This window comes from Achroia grisella, unplaced genomic scaffold, assembly GCF_030625045.1.
Source record: "Achroia grisella isolate CSIRO2021 unplaced genomic scaffold, CSIRO_AGI_Agris_v1 utg41105, whole genome shotgun sequence".
Lineage (NCBI taxonomy): Eukaryota > Metazoa > Arthropoda > Insecta > Lepidoptera > Pyralidae > Achroia > Achroia grisella.
This window is the reverse complement of record NW_026712844.1, coordinates 5,837-31,480: the sequence shown is the minus strand read 5'-3', so window position 1 is coordinate 31,480 and position 25,644 is coordinate 5,837. Positions and strand designations below refer to the sequence as shown.

The following is a 25,644-nucleotide window of genomic DNA, read 5'->3' as shown; positions in this document are numbered from 1 at the left end:
TTATTAATTACTTTCTATCGAGTTTTTCACAAACAAACAATTCACAGATCCATCACAGTATTTTGACATTTGACGACTGATTAGATTGACTGCTTAGACTGACTTTTTTTTTTGACACATCTGGACTGACATAGGTCAATAGATCTTATGTTTTTAAATAACTAAATGGAAATATAGTGATTAAACATCAGCTTTATCTTTATTATCTTTGCATGTAATAAAATACGAGTGTACGAATGACGAGGCAAATAGTATCTGACTATGTGTTATGGTTTCACATAAAAAAGGCTAGAGGAATTATGATGTCATTTTTGCACAGAATATGGAGATTGCCAGTAATGTGGTCTAATAATCCCATTGCTAGCAATGTACCATATCAGATTGACCTCCACGGGGTTCCCCCTGGAAACCATCGTGATAAATTCTGGTTGAATTTGTCACGATGGGCTAACTGACCTGACTTCATGCTCATCCTATCATCTGATTTAGATCTATATGATTATCACTTTATGCCCAATAAGTTAGTACCATTATAAAATTTCTCCTTCACTTTTGACATAATACCAGTACTTACTTGTGTTTGTCACTAGTGTGTGTAGTAGGTTTGTCTTACAGCAGATAAATAATAAACACCGTTGTATAACATAGTGCATTTTTTTATTATTATTATTAATGGGTTTACGCTTGGTCTTACCTCATCTGATGGGAAATAGTACATGCATACCGACTCGACTCTTATTCCAAATGGCATAGTCAGTCATGTCAAATCTCGATGTTGCGGTGGACACAACACTTTTATGCTCACATTTCGTTCGGTATATTTTTTTCCAACGTTGCAGCGGGTAAGCTTTCTCCACCTCTAGGATAATATATATAAGTGATAGGAAATATCAAGGATAAAACATAAAATACTTTTTAGGGTCAGTCAGATTAATGCTCTCGACCTGACTGAATGTGTCTTAATTTAAACTTTTTATTGTATAATAGCATGATAATAAATTTAAATTGCAATACATTACTAAATATCTATGTCTGATGATATTGCATTAGGTCATTGCATATACCTGTACCTTTAATAAAAGTAATAGGTGGTTATATATTTAAAACAGAGTTAAAACATATAATAAAAAAAAATACAAAAAAGTAACATAAGCTATATAAGTACATATATACGCACGTTCCGTTACGTTCCTGCTCATCGTACGAGCTTCGTACCTAAATCCTTCATGCTTCAGGCTATTAAACACCGGAATGCTTTGCCCCTTGACATAAAATCTAGTACTACCAAATTTACCTTTAAATCCAAAGTACATAAACATTTTTCCAAGGATATCGGTAATTAAAAATGCGACATTACCTAATTTATGGAAAATTGTCAAAATGATCTCTCGCTTTCACCGGAATATTCATTGTTGATGTGTATAAATATATCTATGTAGGTATATGTTTTTATATATTATGTATTATATATAATATATGTATGTATTTGGCTATATATATTTAATTTATTAATTTACTTTCTTTATACCTACTTCCTTTTATTTATTTTCATGTTATTTTCTTAATACTCCACCGCCCACTAATCTCTGTTTAGCTTATGGTCGACTGGGAGAAAATGCCTTATGGTGTTAAGTCCGCCATTTGCACCTTTATTTTTGTATTTGTGCATTAAAGTTTTTATAAATAAAAATAAATAATATATGTAGCTTTCCGGAATAGGCTTTCAGAAAGAAAAAAAAACATGAAACCAAGTCGGTTACTGTACATATTTTCAAGTCATTCATTGTTAGAGGTACCTAATGCTTGTGTTGCTATACGTATCTGACTGTACTTCTACGATAGACTATAATTAAGAGATATAAGTTGTTCTAATTGATTATATCTTGAATTTCACAAATATTTTAGTATATAGGTACATTTGTCAAATTCAAGATAGAATCAACTGGACATGTGTCCGTTTATCATGCATGCAACCTGTGTGTTGTATTAGGTGTTAAACCATATAGTATAGTTTTTGTCGAATTTGGTATACCCACCTAGGTATACAGAATTCGACAAAAACTATATGGATGACTCGAATACTACTTTATTAATTGTATAGAAAACCTATTTATGTCTAGGTAAATTAATTTTGTCCTCTCTATAATATATAGTATATCTAATACAATCTAAAATACATTGGATTTTAAAAATTCACCTTAAATATGGTTAATTTAGTAAAAAGTAACAAATACAGTAAACAGAAGACACATTTTCGACTATTTCTAATAGTTACTTCACCTATCTACGTCCTTCATCTTGATAAAAAAAAATTTTTTACATGCGAATTACATTGTTTATTATAATAATAATTTGCAGTCCAGAATTCGAAGGCGGCTCAGTATACGAGAGAGAGATGCGTATCGATCGCGTGCGCTGCTGACTCGGCAGGTGGCTGGTACGCTTCAGGGTGGCGTAGCCTGGAACACGCACCAAGCAAACTTACAGTATCTTTAACAATTATCAAGTAAATATTATAAATTATACCTATATAAGGTATAATTATACTAAAAAATACTTATAACCTAATAAACAGATATGTACGTGTATTAATATTTACTAAAAGTATGTACTTAGCTAAGTTTTTGGGTAAGAATCATTTTTATAAAATAATGCATGCCCGGCTTCGCACAGATGTACATGTATTTATTATATATATAAACCTACCTGTTTAATTTCTCTATCTATTGCTGAAAACTGAATTGAAATCCGTTGCGCAGTTTACAAGATCTGAGGGTAGCGGGAGCGATAAATTTTTATATAATATAAAAATATTTTACATACATAATGTACCGATATGGCTGTTTATCTTTATGAATAGTGATTATGGAAGGATAACGGAGTCACATCAGGTTGTTAAAATGTTAATAATAATGTTGATTATAGTATAAGGGTGAAATCACCACATATTATGTACATTTTCTAGAATAGACCGTGTGAAGGAGGATCTCATTGCCCTTTCCTAACAATTGTTGCTAACTATTAAGTCACTACTTTTTTAAAAATCGGTTAAGTAAATTATTTGCAGATAAAATACTTAACAAACTACACATATCCATGTAAGTTTTGAGACGACTTAACAATTTAATTAATTGTAAGGTCATTACGGCCTCGGTTCTCTAACGGATTAGCATAACTAATGGTCGCGGATTCTATTCTCACACCAATCACTCGTCTTTATATATGTTGTTATATATATTTACAAACATATGTATTTATATTTAAATATTTCTCCCAATTGTTTAGTAACCTTGGTTCAACCTGTGCTTAATTTGGGACTAGATGACATTGCGCTGTATGAAGTACCTAAGTATATGTGTCGGCATTAATATGTATTTAGATTAAGATAAATTTTATCTATACTGTAAAGTGGTTAACTGAATGACAAAATCCTTGATTATGCGACGTGTACCATATTTATGAAGGTAAAAATTAATAAATCATTAAAGTGCACGTGAGAGCCGCCGAGAGCTGTTGAAGTTTTTTCATCCGGAATGAAGTGATAACCGCTAATGACGCGCCCTAACCGCCGACTCATCCGGTATACAATCGGGTGTAAATTATAAAAATCTAAATACAGTCATATCTATGCTAAATAATCCATTATGCACACTAATCATCTAATCTCTACTGTCAATTAATATCGAAAAGCTTTCCTTAAATATCCGACTTTTAATATTATCTCAATATTATATTTTTTATCAATTTGTTAATTTTAATAATGTAAATATAACTTTTTGATTTTTGTTGCCTTTAGTACGTATTAAAAAAGTGAAATAACATTGGCGCTAAAGTGCTTACAAAGAACACTAAAAAAGTTATAATACCTATTGTATAGAGATTTTGAAATTGAAGAGAGACTTAAGAGCAAACGTACAACGTAGTTCACGTATTTTTACAGTGAATAGACATTTTATTGTTTCAAATAAAGATAACCTATTAGGTAAACAGCTTCAGTACAAGAATTTCTACATATCTAATTAACTAATTGTTTTGTCTGTACATGGAATCTTCCATGTACCTACTAGAAAAACTATTATTCAAGGACTTTTTAATTTAATGGAATCAAACCTTAACCTGTCTTCGTGCGTTTTTACACGTTACATGTATTCAGTGTACCTACTTTACATGTTTTTCAATTCTTTAATACCTACGTTTAAGCATTAGCTATATAAACGAAAACATTTTTAAGAATTGCTGAATATTAGAGGAAAGTGACCAAATATGGAATAGTATCCTAATATGGAATACGTCCATTTCTCTAAACTGCGAATTTACCTACACATTACAGTGATTTTCTACCTTTTTCTACTCCTATTTACGCATACAAATTGTAGAATGTCAATCGAGGAAGCCTTATCGCTACCACATAAGTTTCTAAGTTATGTAAAAAATAAATATTTCACGTACAGAAAGTCCACACGGTATGGTTTTTATAGCTTTCACATACTATTTAGATGTTCTTTCGTATATTTTAGCGGTATTATATTGTATGACTTACCTACATAAATATAAAATTGTGTATGTCAGTTGGAAATCATTGGAAAATCCAAATATATATCTGTCCAAGATTACAGTATCCAATTATAGACTATTCCATAAATGGTTCCCTGAAGTATCACCTAACTGATAATTTTGTTAATTATATATTTTTCATTAAAAGAAACCAAAAGAGAATACTAAGCCTACGTCAGATTCAGATGATGAGGAGGTGATGCTGTTAGATACAGATAGTGAACCCAATTCCTTGATATGATATACAGCTCCAGCTTCTGAAGGTGCTGAGTATACTTTTTGTAATAGCTGATTTTTAATGATACTCAAAGGAAACATGAATCAAGTGCCTCATGAGTGGGCTCTGGGTACATAATAATTGCGTTGGCCCCGAGTTTTAAATATGGACTTACGATTTTTGTAAATAATTTGTGTTGCTTTCTATATTATACCAAATTTATTAAAAAGTCTCTTAAAAGTTAAGGTTAATTTTTGATATAGTTTCTGGTATTCCATATTTGGGTACCTATTCCATATATGGATACCTTTATTGCTATTTAATTTTTGAGAATTTTTCTTACCCCAAAGTAATCAATATAACTTAATATTTTCACAAGTTAAGTACAAATATATGACTATTAATAATTACCACAAAAAGATTTGTGGAAATTATGCCTCAAAATCAAAATGGTATTCCACATTTGGTCACTTTCACAATTTTGAAATAAATATCGCACATTAGTAAATTCGTACTTGCCTACCTATAACAGAAATTACGAGTATTATTTTTTACACTAGTTACTCTGTAAAATTCACAACTCGATAACTTCCAGTCTTGTGAGCGCGCGCGCGTGACGGTCCATTCTAAGCGCGCGTTTACCATGTTAATGAACTGACCACCGTCGTTCATTTTTTTACACAAACAACAAATATTGTCTCCATTGTTTACTTTGACGCCCTATTTTCATTCACGGTCACACGAAACCAGGTTTTTCTTTTTATTCATGTCTCTCATGTCGGTTGCTTCAAACTCGTTATCATGAATAGCCAGTTACGGGCATACGACATTCGTTAAATGAAAATATTATTTTATGTATAAGTTAAGTTTATTTTTATTATGGAATATTTATTACTATATATTTTGTATCTTATCACAATAGCACTCAATTACAACAGTATTTAGAAATGCTTAGAATTTGTCTGTTATATAAATATGATAAATAATGCCTATGTTATGCATACACGTGGTCCCGTAATCTGTTAGACAGAGTTTGGGAATGCCATTCTTCACTTGAATCTAACTTACTTGTATATAATTAAATTCATAGAATTCATGTGTTACAAAGTGCCGGCCGACCTTCTTTCTTCTCCTGTAGCTTTATTAATTGATATTTGAGATTTGAAAATGTTAACAAATATAGTCTCTTCAGAAGATGAAGGACTGAAGATCAAGTGCAGTAGTGTGCAGCAGTGGACTGCAGTAGACTGATGATGATAACTAACAAATTCTTATTTACAATTATCGTATTATAGTATCAAATAGCGAGGAAGGAAGGCCAGAATAGTGTAGGTACTCATGATACAAAAAAGTACCTAAGTCTATACAAGTTAAATAGTGAGACTTAAGTTATATCTAGTTAAATATACTACTACCACACTACTTTCTACAAGGCACTTGGTGTGCTTGCTCGTTAAGGGTAACATTTAGTGACCATTGAGTAGCGCCCGAGGGAATGGCCACTTGGCGGGCCGCAGCGGCCGCATCATCATACAAATGGGACATTAGCGCCCCGCGCCGGACCGCCGCTCGTCGGACGCACCTTATCTGCCTCTCAACTATATTTGTTCTGCAGCGGATTACCAGAGATTTACCACGGCCACCGACCGTTAACACACGATTAACCGTCCTCTGCAAAGAGAAGTTAAATTTAATGCCAACGCGTGACCCGCTTGCATTTTAAAATATATTTTAATTTTGTCATAGCATATTAAGCGTCTACTTTGTTGCTTTTATCGAATGTGTATTAATTTTATATAAATTGATAAACTTTTATTACTGACATAACAATAAATTTTATGAAAACCCAGCTCTTGTTCTCTGTTCTGAATGCCTGGTGCCGTTAATTAATTTTGCTAAATTCCGTACTTAAACTAAGTTCCAAATTAGCTTTTTAGACAATAATTACGGCAGTATATTTATAGTTAGGACAAATTATCATCACAAAGTATGTTTGCGATAAAAATAGAAAGTAATTACAGCTTATAATTATGATTAATTTATTAACACTTGTACTTATTTGAATTTATTATAATTCAGAACATCAAGAAAAGAACAAAGGTGAAAATAAATTTTAAACTCAAAAGTTTGTATGGCTCGGGGATCAACTGTCGGCAACATTCCATGACAATTGGAGCGTAAGTCAGTATCATAAATTTCTATAGGTATTACAGATGTTGTTAAGAAGTCCTATAAGTGTCAAAACTTCTTGGACGTACAAATACCGAACCAATTCGGGACTATTTTTTTTAACAATCATCAAAATTACATATAAAAGACCAACGAATTATGTTTAACCCTCTCTTGACAGTTAGTTAAAAATAGTAATACGTTATATTCTGTTTACATAATTGCTACGTATGCAGCTCTTTTTAAAAGATGATGTGGTAGCTTTATTTGTTGGATGGTCATTGCTAGAAAAATAAACAGAGACGGCCTCGGGTGCGATAACGCGGCTCCGCTATAAATCAGAAGGCCTGTCGATACGGGGCCGCCCCATTGCAGCTCGCGGCTTGATTTGTCGCGTCCATCCCATACGAATGTACAACCTATAGTGTTGTTGCACACCATATTTATTACACTAGAAAATTATATCGATACCAATTACCAACCAGTGAATACCAACTGATATTTACACAGCAGTGTGATAGAGTAAGTAAATACAACACAATATAACTGTACATTTTTATTGTTAAATAGCAGTATGAAATTGATTCCATCTGTGAATATAATCGATGTAATCAAAGTATTGTTTTAATAGGTGCTGCAAAATATAAGATCTATTTTTATTCTCATTTAAACTTTCCTTATAGATAATAAAGAAGTATCTACATGCCAGTACATTATAATTTCACATTAAATTAAATAGAAATTACAAAAACTAAAATAAATAGCTAAATTTTTACAAATAATTATTTAGGATTCCTGACATTTTTTGACACTTCAATCTCCAAAGAAACTATAAATATTAATAATAATTCACAAAAAATATCATCAGACGTAGGTACATTAAAATGATGTTTTGATTGTATTTAATTTTCAATAATATCTGTATTGATTATTGTAATTACTTTAAGCCTTTATATCGATACCAACAATATCCTTAAGTTTATTTGTTACCATCACTAATTCATTGTTAGTCGACCAATAAAGCGTTCAGTAAAGTAAGTCGTCCCGACCCGGTCAAGAATATCTTAACTACTATTGTGGTCCTATTGCATAATCACATGTCGTTTCAGAACAGAAATACCAGACAGACTGCTTGTTTTTATTCTCATAGTCCAGGCATAAATATCGTAAACCATAAAATCCTTAATAAATAAGTGTATCAGAAATGGACATGGTCGTTGTCTTATTCATATTCTAATTACCTGTCAGGATTATTTTAAAATGCTGTTACTATCCATCAGTAGCATAAAAAATATAGATATTATGTTGTAATAATAAGGAACTAGTAATATTATTAGTTTAATGTATTTAAAACTAATTTGGAGATAGCAACACTTGGTAAAGACCACTGACCTTTAACATCGTTGTGAACTGTGACCTAATTTCAGATCGATACGCTTTAAGCTGAAACCTCACTAAGCAAGCGATAGAATGAACTAACGTCGTTCACACTATATACAAGCTGAAGCGACACAACGAGCTGATATCTGACAATGTTTGTATTACTTTCTTAATTCTTATCCATTACGCAAGTTTGGCGACTAAATAGATTTATAGTTTCCGCCTCGTTCATTACTCGTATTGAGTCGGAAGTAAGCGGTGGCGATCGACGCGTGGCATAAATCTGAATCGAAGTAGGTATGTAGGTAGTAAACACGCGCCCGCCCTAAGAACTTACCAAACTTTTGCATAAGTTTATATACTTTTTCTTTACTCACAAATACAACATAAACTATAGTAAAAACAGTCTATGTAATTCAAATCTCTAATATTAATCGAATCGAGAAATTACAACAAGGTGTTAATCTATGCGTATTTGTCCGTCAATCTCTCACATTGCAATATTTAAAAAAGTAGAACTATTTCTTCAAAATTAGGCAGAAAGGCTAACTTGGAATTATTAATAGAGATAAACATTAATAGCTATACCTGTAACAAATAAAAGTAACCTTGTATTGATGTAAACAATAAATAATTATACTGAAGTTATTTTATATGTATTATCAATTCTGACCAAATGTATATTTATAGTTTTCCTAAGCCCCTGACCGAACAAAATTATTGCGGAAACCATAACCCTTGCTACGGCAATTTCTTTCAATTCGCATAATAAATTTTATTTATTTTCTTTGTTGCCATTTTTCATGTAGTTAAGAAAAACAAGAGCACCATAATTCTCGTGCCGGTTGATCAGATACTGCCGTAATGGCAATAATGGATCCTGGTCAGCGGCCCGCATGCAAATAAATCTGCGGCCCGATGCAATGATGTGTGGAAAATGGGGCTCACCCCTTTTGCCCAGTCGTGTCCCACCTACGCTGATCTGCTGGCCCGATGCTGTTTTAGTAACAAATGTAATGAACTAAACTTTTTACGCAGCCGCTATTGAAGGAGTCATTATGTCTTTGGTGGATGAGTATTATGTATATGTAGGTATATGTACACATATTTATGTAATGCTTGAAGCGTTTTAATAAAAGGAAAATTCGGTACATTTCTGTAATGATATATTTGATAAATTAATGTAAACAATCCTATATATAGTTCCGTTGTTATTGCATTAATTAGGTATATCTAACATTAATTATATAATTTTTTTTATGATATTTTACTGTTAAGTATCTAGTGCCTACCTATATTAATGGTATAATGAAGCTTTCAAAAAAGTTCTTATACAGATACAATGCGCACATTATTATTTTAATAATGTTCTACATTTGAAAAGTGCACATTACGCATTAGGGTTGTAAAAGGAGGCAGTGAATAAATAAACAATAAAATATAATATTATTTTAGAGCTATAAAACGCATTGAATTTAAATCAGAGTATTATAAGGTCAAGGCTGTTATACATTCGGCCATACTTCTGTATCGGCATTTTGACAATTCGTTTTCTGGATACAACTCACCTGCTGTTGTTCTATCAGGGAACTGGGCAACAATAAAAGTCAGAGCAAATGGCAGTCAATAAAATAAATAGCGGTAGCTGGGTGTTCTGTAAATAAGTCGGTGCCTGGGTTCGGGGCGACGATCGTCTTTTTTATTGGCGCCTCAATTGCTCTCGAAACAACGAGTGTGACACGAGGCGCGGGCGACGCGGTGCCGACGCGGTGGCGAAGGCGGAGGCGGCGGACGCATATTGCATCTCCTTGCTGACGGTGCAGATTATACTCCGAGATTAGAAATGAAATTCCCGCTGTGTAGCGGCATTGTCTGCAATGGCACGAGGCACTCGAACACTCCACTGTCCTATTTGTGAAAATCTTGATATAAATATTACATTATATTAGGTTTATTTTTTAATAGTCAAATTTTTAAATAATTCAATGCCCTGTATCATTTTAGTCTATTCCTAATAATTTCCGTAGCACACGCAATATAAGAATATTTTTTTGTATTTCTTTCATACGTTACGGTACATTATTTAAGTTTTCATAGAAATCTCTGACATTTTGAAAAATATTCGACCGCCTAAGTTCATCAGGTATAATGTAAAATTATAATGAAAAAAATAGGTTGAGAAGATGATCCAGCCGTTTCGAAGCTTATTAAATGAAAATAAACAGTCAAGTGTTTGCTCTTTATAATATTAGTATAGAGGAACATAAAAATAATGACATGACTTTTACACGTGTATTTTCTTGTTGTGTTGTGATTATTTTACAAGTTTTAGATTATGGATTGGTGACTGAGTGTTTCGTTTATCATTTTCATTCCCAGTATTATTATTTATTCTCGTAAGATGTAAATATGAGACGTCGTTGCAATATAAGAAAACTTAAATTTTAACGTTATGTCAAGTCGTCTTACATCGTATACTTCTAAGCGTAGAGACCTGTGTTCACCACTGGGAAAACAGTGAACTGTAATGATGATATATTTATCTGTGTACCATAAAAAGAACTGAATCTCAATACGTGAAACTTTACTAACTGTACTCTTAAGTACTTATCGCTTTCGTGGTCAAGTTACCCACATCATGTCTTCAAACCCATGATTGTCCCAAAACCTTCTCAATCACTCACCGAATAAGGTGTTACCCGTAAAAATTGTATTAGGATAGTATAATAAAGTATTCTGTGCGTATCGCAGTAGTCGCGAGGCGGCTCCGAGATAGATGTATTAATTTGTAAGAATTTGTCGTCCGACCCTCGCCCCACACCCTGCTTGCATTCCAATCACGCACAACAAGCTCCGTAATTGCACCTAATAATTTCTTTAAATACGTTCACCGCTGTACGCTAGATATACCGTCTTCAGATAGTATGTGTAATTAGGCTTCATATTAGCCGTGACATTGTTTACGTGAGTATATATTTTTTTCAATATATTTAGGTACATACATAAAAACTGAATAACTGGGGCAGGATGACATTTTTAATAACATCGAGTGGTTGTTTATTCCCTTCGTAGTTATAGGTAGAAACTAATATGACCTTAAATTAAAAAAAAACATATTTGCTACGTTTTACATAATTCACAGTAACCTATTCACCAATTCTCAAGTAATCATAGACAATTAAATTATTAAAAATTATGTAATTGTACCTACAATATGTTTTCCATGTTACGATCCTATATTATATCCAAAATAAAATTACAAAATCTATAAATACCGACATGTTTTACGATATAATATCATTCATATAAAGAGTAATAAAACGAAAAGATATAAAAAACAGTTTCATTAGATTTTTATGGGGTCCGAGTGAATGGCCTTTGCGAATACATTTTATTTGTATTGGCATCGCTGTTATTAGCGTCGTCATCGTGTCAATGCGTCGCCCAGGGCCGGCGGACAGTCCCTGGGGACTCGTCAGTGCTAGACAAACCCAATCCAATCACAGCTATTGGCGACTGCACACGCCTTCCGTTACCGAAGCCGAATAGACCTGGTATGCGATGCTATAAAAATGTAACTACATTACCTACCGACATTTCACATTATGTGTCCAGAATTTAAACACTACACTTAATTTGAGTTAAACTATAATTTATGAAAAAATATATAATAACTTATCGATTTTACAAAGGTTTTTTTATACCACGTAGGCAAACAAGCATATTGCCCATCTGATGGTAAACGGTTACCGTAGCCTATGGACGAGTGCAGTGAATTTTTCGTTTTAAAAATAAAATATATTCTGAAAGTTCTTTATCGATATTAAGATATTAAAACCCAATCTATTCATTAAAAAATTCTTTCCTCCTTATGATATATAAATTTTATAATATTAATTATATTATAATAATTAATTTTATGTAAAATTAAAACAGTAATTTATTAGCTTTGTATTTTACACGAATTTCTTATAACAATGAAATTTAAATAAGTTATCATGTCTATCTATCACAGTTCAGGCCATCAACAAATATATCCGTATAAGAGAAGGAGACCTCAAAATGAAAATCCATTACCGAATAGTTAAGTCAGTATAGTAATGGAAGATTAAATACTTATTTTCAGTCCAATTCAGCTTTAAAAAGATGATGAGTGGCTATAACGATGATAATAAAAAAATAAATGTATCTATTTAAATGAACGCCTCCAACTTTATAATTCAAATTCAAGAGAATTTAATATTTTATTTGGTAATAAAGTTTTCGACCAACAGATAAGGCGGCAGTGGCACGCGTCACGCGACTGTGATGGGCCTACGGGCTACACCGTAGCGCTCTCGTAGAAGGAGGCCACTTAATTTACCTAAGCACCTTACCGCTATCTGTTTTGCGCCCGCGCCGAGGATTATGCTAATTGCGAGTTGTAATTCTCTTATCGTGCTTTGTCTACCTACACTTGAGACACAATATTTAATTAACATTCAAATAATTTACTTCATATATTTTCCGAAGTGCTATATTTTCTTATATTTAATGTAGTAATTTTGTTTTATATTTTTATGAAAGACTTTGCTTAGTTAATATATTTAGTTCCACTACAACTGTTTAGAAATTATCACATCTGTATCATTGTCAGCATGTTACAGTTTACTATCATGATAATTAAGTAATAAGTAGTTAATAAGTAATTTATATACACGATTATTCGATACGATATAGATATTAAAAACTACAAGCAAATTGCAGATACTTAATCAACAAAATACATAAAATACTGAAAAATAGTCTTAATAGACACATTAAAAATCATTCGTCATTAGGAAGTCGGTTAAAAACAATAATATTACTATTATCATGTTCCAGATAAACCTGAGGTTATAAACGGCACGGTACATAAAGATTAAATAAACCTTCGCAGTCTACGCTCAATTAGCCATGAAACTAATAGGGAGGCGGTGAGAAAGAATGAGGTGCATTAAAGGTGTTTGTAGTACGCCTGGGCACAGAGCAGCCATCTGTCCTGCCGTAGTCCCACAAACTCACGATAGGGCAGTCAGTACCTCCGAATAATGGACACAAGACGAGAGGGGACCGACTATAAGTCACAAAGAGCTATCCTTTATCAGCGAATCAATGACCGCCCGTTATGATACATGGGACTTACCGGGTACAGTTTTAGCTATCTCTGAAGAAATGTAATATTTATAAGGGTAAGCCTCGTTAAAATCTTTATGATCCATATTAAAAGTATATCGCTACTACATTCAATGTTATTTATATGTAATTAGTGTTCTAAAACCGTATAATAATTTAGGTGTGATCATGATCTGCTAGTCAATATGCTCATATACAATTTCAACAAATGCATAAAAATTTATGCAAATAACTAACTACGGTCAATGATATCGATAGAGCAATAAAACAAAGAAGAGTAATAATATTTTATTTCAATTTTTTTAATAAGTACATTTATTAACATAGCCGGCAACTTATTAGATGCCTTATAAAAATGTTCGCGTAGATAGAAACTATGGTGGACACCTGTCATGAGCATTGTCACTCGCAAATTGTGTGACACGGTGTAGGGGTCTGTGCTAAGGGCGCGCGGCGCTGTCACCACGGGTACGGGTCTCCAGTTTTTAGGCGCGAGGGTCGCTTGTTAGCGCGAACGTGCCGCGGTGCGCCGGTAAACACGTGGGTAGATAACAATCCATTTGGATTGCCTCTATATTTCATTTTTCCCCGTGTATCCAACGCTAACTAGATACAGGCGCCGATCATGACGGAAGGATAAAGGAAATACGGGCAAGATTCTTTTGAGGTAATGTCAATATTTGTTTTGTGTAATATCGAAGCTCTAAATACTTTGTATTACGATCTTAGTGGTTCAGCGGGTTAGCACTTTGACCTAGTTTCGCGGAATCGATCCTGTCACAATACAAATATAAATATATTTTATTTTCTGTGTATAGAAACTATATAAATATATAATATACTACCTATATCCTTTACTTAATTTGAAACTAGAGAGTTTTCATTTTATCATATAAAGTAATTATTGTGAATATTAATACTGTGTATAATGGTGTAATATTATCGCTATTATTTTATACTTATGGAATAAAATGCCATCTCTGAATAGAACAATAATAATAGAATACTTTTTTAACCTTATAAAAATAATAATAAATAGACTGTATGGTTAGTTAGGTAAAATTTACACTGAGGGACCACTCGTTGGTCAACTGATAGTTTGTGCACACATCTGACACCCCATATTGATTCTGTAATGCAATCACAAACGTAGACTTACACGCGGTCTGCATACGAAAATCACGCGCCATTCACAAGAATGTATAAAACCCTAAATATTTTAATATCGGTCTCTATAACTAGAAAGTCTTACAGGCAGTCGTAAGAAAGAATTATAGGAAAATTCGTTTCTGAGAGGCGGATTAAGAGATTATATTTCTAGAGAAAATAAAAAAATGTTTTAAACTTTTTCTCGTTTATTTATAACTACTTGTGCCTATGGTTTATCCCACATGGAATTTATAGCCCATATTATTATAAAGTTTCATTAAAATTAATTCAGTAGTTTTTGCTTGAAACAGTAACATCCATACTCACAAACTTCTACATTTATAATGTTAGTAATATTGTACAATTATACATATCACATTTTAGCTTATAAATATAATTAATATGATAAATATTCCGTTCATATAAAACGAAACAAAACGTTCGTGTACGAAAGAAATAAAATATTGAGATTAAATATATATACCTGTAATAGTATAATAGGTGTATGGAACACCTATTTAATAAATAATATTTATTTATTTAAGAAATTATTGTAACATAATGGTAAAGTATAATGCGAAAAATATGCGACGGAAAGAAGATAGTAAAATTGTTAATTTCAGGTAAATATTATGGTTTTAAAATCTTTTTTCAAAATACAAGTATGTGTAGGTAGGTATATAGTATCCTATTTTGTCAGTGCCGCTATGCGCGCAACTGATACTCTCTGAAGGGGTTTTATTATTTTAAAGTGTGCGCTCGTTTGCACGCGAATGGGCCACTTAACCACGGAGACAAGAGCGAATGTAGCACGTAGATTTCCTCCTTATGCACTAACTGCATTAGGTATTTTTATGTAGAGAGGGTAATAGTTCCGCCACGCTTTTTACATGTTTTTTGTTCCGACACTAAAATTCCCGGAACGTCTATCTAAATAAACGAGTATATACTCAATAAACGGATTTAATCACGTTTATGACGCAACAAAACCGCTTCTCTGGAGCTTTAATAAAAGTAACACTGGGTTTACGAGTGCGAATGATACGCGGAAGGCCAATCCCGGCTCGTTGTCGATACACGTATGGTGGGTGCCGTGTTCTATGCAGTAGCTGTACGGACTGTAGACAGGATCGGCTGTAACACGACACATTGACCGGCATCGTGAGAAGCAGGCCAAAGTGGTGCACAGTTCCATTTCTAAAGACAGTGAGTCTGCGATATTTCTTCCTGTCATTTATAATATATAGTAATATAATTAATATTAATAATAGAAAAGTGGTATTAAGAATACCTAATAATATTAATTGCTTGCTTTGCCAGGGGAAAGTATAAAATTAGGTGAAATATAATAAGAATAAAATAGATGGTCATGGTTAACTTAAACAATTTCACTTAATTGGTTTTGCTCGGATTCTTCTGTAAGCTTACAAACATGCAACCTCCTTGGAGTCTCGTAGGAGAATGAACACATATATGAAGATATATTAGAAAAATTCAAATTAAGGAATTTTAATATTTCTGGGTACAAGTTTTGGATGCCCGTCGTGCATCAAAGTTAGATTTTTGAAATGTAATTTCAAAGAACAGCTCTGCCCTTATTTTTAGAATCTGACAAATAGTTCATATACCTAGTAAATAAGTAATCCATAAACATAATAATATAGTTTGCTTATTTCATTACATCAAATATCTGTATTGTTCAATGAGAGACAATTAGTAAATATGAAAAAAAAATGTAATGGTGCTTTTATTGGTAATAAGACAAAATCTAAAAAAAAGATACATATTCCTGACCGTAATGAGAATGATGACTATGACATCTTTCAGTGAAAACGAATGATAACCCCGATACGATAAAAATCAACAGAAAATAATTTGTTGTAATGTACTATGAAAACGCGCAGTTCATGATAATCGAAGAGGAATGCGCTCTTTGAATATCTGCACTTGGAAATTTATGATTATATCTTTTGCTCTATCTCTATTACTGTCAAACCCTTGTCTGTATTCTTCGCTGTACTCTTTCAACTTTTGTTACTTTCGTATCTTTTTATTTATAGCTATTACATACATTTATATTAAATTGTGCAGAATTAACAGATATTACTTTTCAACTAATTTCAGACAAATCTAAATATTTCTAAAGAATTTTAACAGATATAATCCGTTTTGATGACGACCTCTTTTTCATATGGGTATAGTATATCTAATTTACTTCCACATAAATCCCATACAAAATTTTGTTAAGATAAGTGTCCAATTTTCTGTGTAATACAATCTTAAATTATCTAAAATCACAGTATCATGAGGTAGTTTCGAAGCTGATAATAATACACATAAAAATTTACAATCGTTTCATAAACTCGTAACAATAAAAATTTAATTTTAATTTATATTTATTAACCGTTAAAAAAGCAGAGTCATAACTGCGATTCACTAATTTGCAACCCCTCACTTGCGGTCGGTCCAATACCCAGGACGCGCACACTTGACAGTGCAGTACTTGTACCCGAGGCGAGCTATACCGAGCGACGAACGTATTTGATTCTTATAAACAGCTCGGGGTTGGGTCGACCGCGTTATAACGATTTGATAATGTATTCACTTGATAAAGCGGAAGGTGGTACTTCGCGAATGCCGCATTAAAAAACCAATTACACCGTGACTAAATCGCGCCGCCGCCGCCGCCACCGCCGCTCCCGGCTATTTGTCAGACTCCGGAGGGATAAAAAGTATATTCTAAATTTAATTTCACGCAATTTTCAAAATTGGGGGACAGTCGAAATATTATTTTTATAGAGCACCAGTTACGAAGTTTATTAATCGGATGAATTTTGTTATAAGAAGTGAAGGGGCGTCGTATGCCGAGAATGTTTTCGGTTGTTACTCATTTAATTTGTGACAGAAAATTATAATTTATTACTATACCTTTTAGATTTACGAGTAGGGATTCCTCATCTTAAATTCGTAGTTAATATATAAATAATATAATTCATTCTAAATTTGCTCACAACACTAAGTTAAAAAATGAATGAAATAAAAGTGGTCTGTACTTTCAACTGGGTCCATTGTATTAGCAATGTACCTATAGTTACAATTAATATCGTCCCTAGGGTCACATCCGCAGTTCACAAGCTCTCTAAATTGTATCAGTAAGCAATCCTAATTTGAGAATGGATTTAATGAACTAACTAATTATTACGTTATCTGCTACATTATACCTATTAGCCGCTTTAATTTCTTACAACGATGTGATTAATCTATCTAAACAATATGATTTATATCAAACACTTAAGTCCCCTAAGTAATATTCTAATTAATAACTTATTGTTGGATATACCAACAATTTTCAATTCCTATAGACTGGTTTAATAAATAACTGCTCCTAACATTTCAACTTTCTTTCTTACTTCTTTTTTTTTTTTTTTTATATTCTTGTTTCGCTGTATCCAATAACTTATAAACTCTATTACTTAGATTCAATGAAAAAGTACAATAATATTGAGCTAATTATCTATGCTTATTCCCTCTTATCATAAAGTCTTATAACAATATAAAAATGTAAGTATCTCATATGTTTTAAAAATATTCTGTATGGTGTGGGGCAAAGGCATAGTGTAACAAACAGCCGCCCTAATACAATAACGGCCGGAACAAACTACGCTATAAAATATCACCAGTGAATAAATCAGTTTTGCCGTGATGCGCCCGAGACCGACCCTCCACCTACCGTTACTATCAACGATTTATGTTCATACAGAATTATACCACAGATAAAATATTAATTGCTGCGCTTAAAATTCTATTATGTATGATAGGTACAATAAATTAACATTACTGATTGACGAGTTCATTATCTTACGTAATTAATAGTACGACTTGAATTAATAGTGTTAGGTACATTTCAAGTAACGAATATATTTCGCCTAAAATGCTGTTTTATGCTGCAAATACCAATTTGTGGGGAAAAAAAGAGGAAAAGAACACAGCAACTGGATAGATGGAAGGAGACAAGAGAGTTGGTAAAAGAAACATAGTTGTTATATGGAAAATATACTGTTATTTATAATTAATTAGAGACGAATACATTTAACGATTTCAGTAATAAACGTCATTTTAGTGACAGTTCATATAGTAGATATATTATCATTTATAAGACCTGTTTATTCTATAGTAAATATTTAATCGCTAGACAATCGCGGCTCGGTGGTCTAGGGGTTCAACACATCGCCTTATTTCCCATAATCGCGGGTTCTATAACTCTAACGACACAAACATTTGTATTTATGAATATTATTAGTTTTGATTATTGATCTGGATGTTTTTATGCATATTTTGTATTGTTGTATTTATAAAAAAAATTATTTAAGTATTTCTATCGGTTGTCTAGTTATATATTTCAAGTTCTGCTTAGCTTGGAAAAAGATGGCATTGTGGAATTGTCCTGGGTTGTTGTTATTATTATCATGATTTTCTCCATCGAAAACTATCCACTCCCGTATACAGAATTCAGTCTAATATGTATATAATAATAATATGCCTTCCATACAGTTTGTACGGACCTACATTTTTAAAACTGCCTCGACTACCGCATACTGCTATTACATTATTGGTAGTTTTGATTGGAAATCTTGTGTCTATATGTCACCATAAGCAGGGCGGTTAATGACTGTAACTTATTTCGGACGGAATACACCAATTAGGACTATTAAAATATTCTTAAAGTTTTAGGATAAGTAACAGTAAATTGTATAATTTGTATGATATTATATTATCTGAAATAATGTTACCAAAGTTTTATTGAGTTTACACGAAAAGCTACTCCATTTATATAATATATATGTAATATTTTGTATGATATAAATTCTACCACTGAGTACAAAGGGAAGCAGAAAACGCGAGCATCAGTATTCAAGGCAACATGGTGCAGCAAGCGTGAAACAACGGCAGGCGACGGTAGCGCCACCTAGCGGCGTGCGGCGGCGTGACGCGCGACACGCCCCTGCACTGATTGAGCCGCGACAAGTTAAACGATTTGAAACAATTTAATAGAGATCAAAAATTCAGGACCCCACGACGCCCGCACTAACTTTTGAAGTTTTTCCCTCGCTAAAGGGATTCGGTGATCGGGATCGGTGAGCGGAAGCTATGGGGGATATTTTATTGATTTTCTTGATAATTTTACGTACATTCCTTTCAATTTACTTTATATTTCTAATATACTCTTACCATAGTACTTTAGTAAATATAAATTATCGCGTAGAATAAGTTGGTTTATGTTTTTCAACTCTTAAAATATTTAAACTTATATTTAAAGTGAATATATTTTTGATTAACAGACGTACGGCCGTAGTTTAATCTTTAGGTATTAAATATTTAATTCTTTATGAATGTTCAATTAAAAAGAAACCAATTAAAATTACGATCGTTACAGCCTTAGAATCGCTTTTTACGGGGGAATATCAACGTTATGGAGAGTGTATGTCAACTGTCACCTAACGGTTAAGAACAACGGATATTACCATTGATAGCAATGTGTGGAAGTATGCTGTTTTGCAATTTACATACATATATACCTAATGTACTGTTTGACAGCAAAACTATTTGCAAAACTATTCAGTTTTACAAACAGAGTCGCTTTCTTAGAGTAAAAAACATTAACAACTTTATATAATCAAGTTACTATTATCACGTACCACTTTAAAAAAATAATGCATTAAAAAAAGAACTAATAATTTCTACCCATTAGGTAAATTGTTTTCCATCCAATGAATACGTATGTTACATTTATCGAGAAAATAACTGGAGTTTTACATTATTATAGTCCCTGATCGAGTTCACGTATCTACTACACTTCTTTTCTGGAACGCTATCAACGTAAATATCTGCAGATTTCATCCACCCTAGAGTGACATGGTAGTAAAACAGATCTTTTTCAAAAGTTGAACTCTATTTCAAAAGGAATACGAATGAAAATAACTGTTTCATAATGATGGAACCTTGTCGTTGCTAGATATACTACGATATGCGATTGCGTTATGATAGGATCCAGAGATTCACCGAAGCGTGGTTGGTATGAAGAGAGCGTTGCAAGGCCTCCAAACTTTGCTATACTAAATGCACATCCCTGTATGATGCTAATGACATTTAAACACGATAAACACTTTTTTGTTTAAAAGTTTAAAAAACGATGTGAGTATTTCTTTAATTTAAGAATCCAGATGAAAATAATTTTGGTAACATACCTTTATACGCATTTTATACTTTTCACATTTATATTATATTATATTTTGCAATATTTTTTTTATTTTTTACAGTCAATAGAATTTTCTATTTATTTGGATACATATAATACAAACAACCGTGGGGGAAGGGAATTGTTAGTAATGTGGACTGATGACCCATTACCAATGTACCATGTCAGGTTGACTTCCACGCGGTTCCCCCTGGAAATCATTGTGATAAATTCATCCTGAATTAACCACGATGGGCTAACAAACCTGACCTCATGTGGATATTACCATCCTCCACTGGTGCCCCGCCAGCGTATACCGTTAGCGCAGGCGGGTGCACCATTCCATTATCATATATTAAAAAAAATACAAACATACGAGTCACTAGTGTAGTATGTGAAAATATAGTTTCTACAAAGTGTAATTTTATTTATGTATTTAATCAAAATCATCGAATCGAAACAGGTTGTTTATGAATATAAATGTAGACGAAATAATAATTTTCTTTTTGTACATAACGGTTGCAGATACTAGTTTCGGCTCAAACAAGTGGCATACAATCTAAGCCAGTGCAGTCCGAGATTGTGCTTGGTATAATGGAGCAGAACGGCATCTTCCCAATCGGTTCATCCGATAAGCACAACCGAGCGGAACGGAGTCCCCCATTCGCATCAATCGCACTATTGATTGTACTGAAAACTTATAGTGTCCCATTTCAATGTAAAAGGATAATATTTTAGATATAATTGACTGATATATATTAGAATTTCTTGTATATATACAATGACTACAAATGGCAATTCTGCGAACACACTAAGTGTTAGAAAACGGGATCTGCTCGTAACCTTTACCTAAACAACACCATAAAGTACACATAACGAACATTGAAATATTGTAATTTCTATAGACTTCCAAAAAATGGTAGAGAAATTATATAATATTAATCTCCATAACAAGTAAGTGACTACCACTGACCCTTCAAACCGGAATAGAGCATACAAACCTTTGTTTACATGCTTGACTACTGAAATTAAATGAGCCCCGAAATGAGATACCCCTTCAAAGGAATTTTCTATTAGTGATCCATCACCGGAGTATTAATCAGAAATATAAATTGACATTCAAAGTTTTTTGTACCAGTTTTGTTAGCCAAATTCAATGTCTGCAACTTTTAAGGCGGTGACTAAACAGATACGCCACCGAGATACCTTCTAAAATATATATAAAATTTATCAATTGGATAATAATGTGATTTTCAGAAAACATTACAAATTAATCCATCGATATAAATATAATGTTAGAGCTATATGTCCATTATTGTTAAGTAGGTATAAGATGTAATTCACAATAACGATGCAGCAATACAAAACAATAATGTGAACTGTATTGCTGCAATTGGTATCCGAGTGTCGTGTAATATTACGAAAGTCAGCAACTATATGAGTTTCCTGTTGCATTGCGGTACTCCGGCGCAAAGCACTGTATACATATACCTAATATGATACTCTACAAGGTAGATCCTCTTCAATGTTATTACTAAGAAGTGTCCTTTATCATTGTTAGCAAGGTATACATACTTTGTATATAGTCGGGAGAGATTTGTCTCGTCTATTTCTATTAAATGTAGATATGCATAAAAAATACATTACACACATTACCATGTATATGACATACTCACGCATATATACTCTATTGTTTATTGTTAAAAAGTTGTTATTCTATTCTATTATATTCATATAAAACATCAAAGTAATAAATACAAGTTTAAATAACATGTCTTCTCAGATAATTGCATCCCATTGAAAGCCTCTGAAGTAAAATAATCCAAAAGATTAATTTCAAGAACAACCTCGTAGACTGATTCAATCCCACTGAAGTCCTTTAAAGTAACTGTCCATTCAACGTTTCTAATGTCCGACGTTCGTAAGACTCAATCCTTTTGAAAGGCCACATCAATTTCAAGTCGCGTATTAAATTCCAATGGGGATTATATTTTTGTGGTAAAACACAAACACAATCATGACTAATCGGATCTTGGCAAATGGCAGTCGTTTAGAGAAACGATCGTGGCAGTGGCCGAATGTCCCGGTGACTATCTAAAGTAGTGAGATAATAGGTGCGGGGTCGTTGTGAGTACGGCGACGGCGGCCGGCCACCCCGCGTCCCCGGACGGACGGACGCTCCGGACGGTGGGGCAGGGGAACCATGGGATAATGTAAGTGTCCGGGGCGACATTTGCGCTGAACTGCCCACGACCTCGGCTCTTACTTATGCGGTTTTTAATATTTTTATTGTAATGCCTGTGCTCACTCGCATAGGGGTGGTATAGATTGTCCAGTTTATTTTTTCTTTTTGTATACTGAATAGTTTAAACATTTCATGTAACACAAACATGCTCTAATCTAATAAATGGCTAACATAAAATACACCATTATCTCATATCAAAAAGTAGTACAATTAAGTTTCTTGCCAGTTCTTCTCAATTGGATCTATGTATATATACTGAACTGGATGGTAGGAAAAAAATTATAATATAAAAATATTCATAAGCGGCTAAAATATCCTAAATGAATAACAGATTTTGGAATTTGAATATTAATTTAAAAGATAATGTAACGTGGCATTCGTACATATAGAAGGTGTTATAAAAATCTTTCAGATACAAATAATAACCGTGCCATATACAATTAGTACGGTGCCTTTTTAGCATGCATTGCTGACCTAAATGTAAAAACAATTATTCTGGAAGTATCAGTAATAAAATCATAGTAATGGAAATCGTTCCTATAATACTACAAATAGAGAAGGTTATTATTATTTCTAAATAACACAACAAGTACAATTATCTTTTATTTTCTTCAATATCTTAAAAATAAATATTATCAGTGCTTTTCTTAGTTATCTCTGCTGTTTCCACAATTCTCGTGGCTCGTTCATGGACATAGGTTGTAAGAGAACGTGTAAAAAACAGCTGCGCCTTCCCCGCGACACCCTCGCGGTCATCATTATTTGGCGGCGACCGTATAACTGCCCATAAACCACCGTCCACCGTCGTCGTGGCCAAAAGTCACGGCGCCGGCACTACACGCCGATACATATCTCCACACTTATTGAAACTTTCCATTTCCGATAGCATATAAATAATTTCCTAGTTTAGAAGATATGAGTAGTTTCCTTAATGTCTTTAAATGTTCTTCTTTGTTTAAGTTCTTTATTTTGTCGATATCTAGGAATGTCGACAAAACTACTTTATAAAAGTATTGCTCTCTGTAAACTCTATGAATGTTTCATTAAATATGGAAAAATATTCTTATAACATTACTTTATAAGATTTATATTAATTAAATATACTTGTACTTTACGTGAATTAAATATAACAAATTTTGTTGAAAATACATGGAAAGGAGACATCTACCACCACCTAATATCTATATATTTAAAAAATACATTACATAATAAACGTTGTACAATCATTATTAACGTTGTCAAAACTATTAAAATAAGAGTTATTAAGAATAATGAGTACATTAACCAATCATTTAATTCACTGTTATTTGATTTCAAAATTGATCATTCCTGTGTCTGAAATTTGAGTTTCACCCTTTCTCCACATAGCATGAAACAATGGAACAAGAAATAATGGCGTTCGTCTATGAACCAATAAACCAATTAATTTAAAGAAAATAATGATCAAAACATGATTGATAGCTAAATTAGTCAAGAAAATAGTTTTTAGCTATCAAAAGAGCTATACTCATCATAAACATTACATTTCTCTTACTGTAATAACTGTCTGTGAAAAATATTTAAGAAATCACATTAAAAGAATCAAAACGATGGTTCATATTCAATATTAATATGAAAGTCCACGTGCATGACTGAACATAATATATGATCTGAAATAAAATCTGTCACTGACCATTTATGGCGGTAGAGCCCTGTTATTAAAATGTAGCGGAGCGGACGCGGGCGCGATGGAGGAAGGACGAAGCGGCAGCGACTCCTCGCGCCGCGCGCGCCGCGCGCGCGCCAGCTGCGATGCGACACACTCTGATTTATGTTCCAACCAGTCGTATTTTATTCCATGGGCGCCTCAAGAAAACTATAAGTTTCCGTTTGGCAGGACCAGGGGAGTAGCCCAGTAAATATTGTCTCCGCTCACTGCATCAATACGGACAGATATCTATATTTATTACGCTCCTTTGTAAGATAATTTGGTAATGGATTGGGGTCATTAATTTCTTATTTTGTGAATTTTTATGTTAGTTACTCAAATTGGTTTTTTGAACTGTGAATTAATTAAGATTTACGAAGAAATACGTTTTACGTTTTCCGCATGTCGATTTATAAATTTTGTTTTAGAATTGAAAGTATATACAGTTATGATCCTCTTTTGCCATAAAATTTCAAGTTCTATATTCGTAATGGTGTGTCAAAAGTAAGATTAGAAACAAACGAAGGCAATTTGTCCGTCACACAACTATGGCTGGAGGCGTTTACCGTTGCTCGAGAGAGTATGGTGAACACCCTTTACACGTCTATTCAGTCACTGTATCAGTTTAAAAAGTGATATATTAAGATTATTGTTAATATTAAGAATATTGATGTATTGTTAAAGTTGCGATTATTTACGTTTTATTATACCATCATGTTTTTAGATAGTATTTTTAGATTGTTTACTAACGAGAAAAAAGCTCTACTTTTTTATATTAAATATCGTTTTAATTTATTGAATTCCTATTATATAACAATTGATATCTAAATATCACGTTACTATAACTTGTAACT

At 32.9% G+C, this 25,644-nt stretch overlaps 1 long non-coding RNA gene across 2 annotated transcripts; it reads left to right on the top strand.

The window, feature by feature from the left end:
• Positions 1 to 1,318: 1,318 nt before the first annotated feature.
• LOC131844642 (uncharacterized) lies at positions 1,319 to 13,553 on the top strand. Of its 2 annotated transcripts, none has more exons than XR_009357599.1 (7): positions 1,319 to 1,435; positions 2,359 to 2,506; positions 3,286 to 3,341; positions 6,851 to 6,948; positions 8,368 to 8,474; positions 9,130 to 9,333; positions 13,184 to 13,553. It is a non-coding gene; the product is annotated as an uncharacterized LOC131844642 (long non-coding RNA). The 2 variants fall into 2 exon arrangements; XR_009357600.1 differs by lacking the exon at positions 13,184 to 13,553 and adding an exon at positions 12,595 to 12,741.
• Positions 13,554 to 25,644: the final 12,091 nt, after the last annotated feature.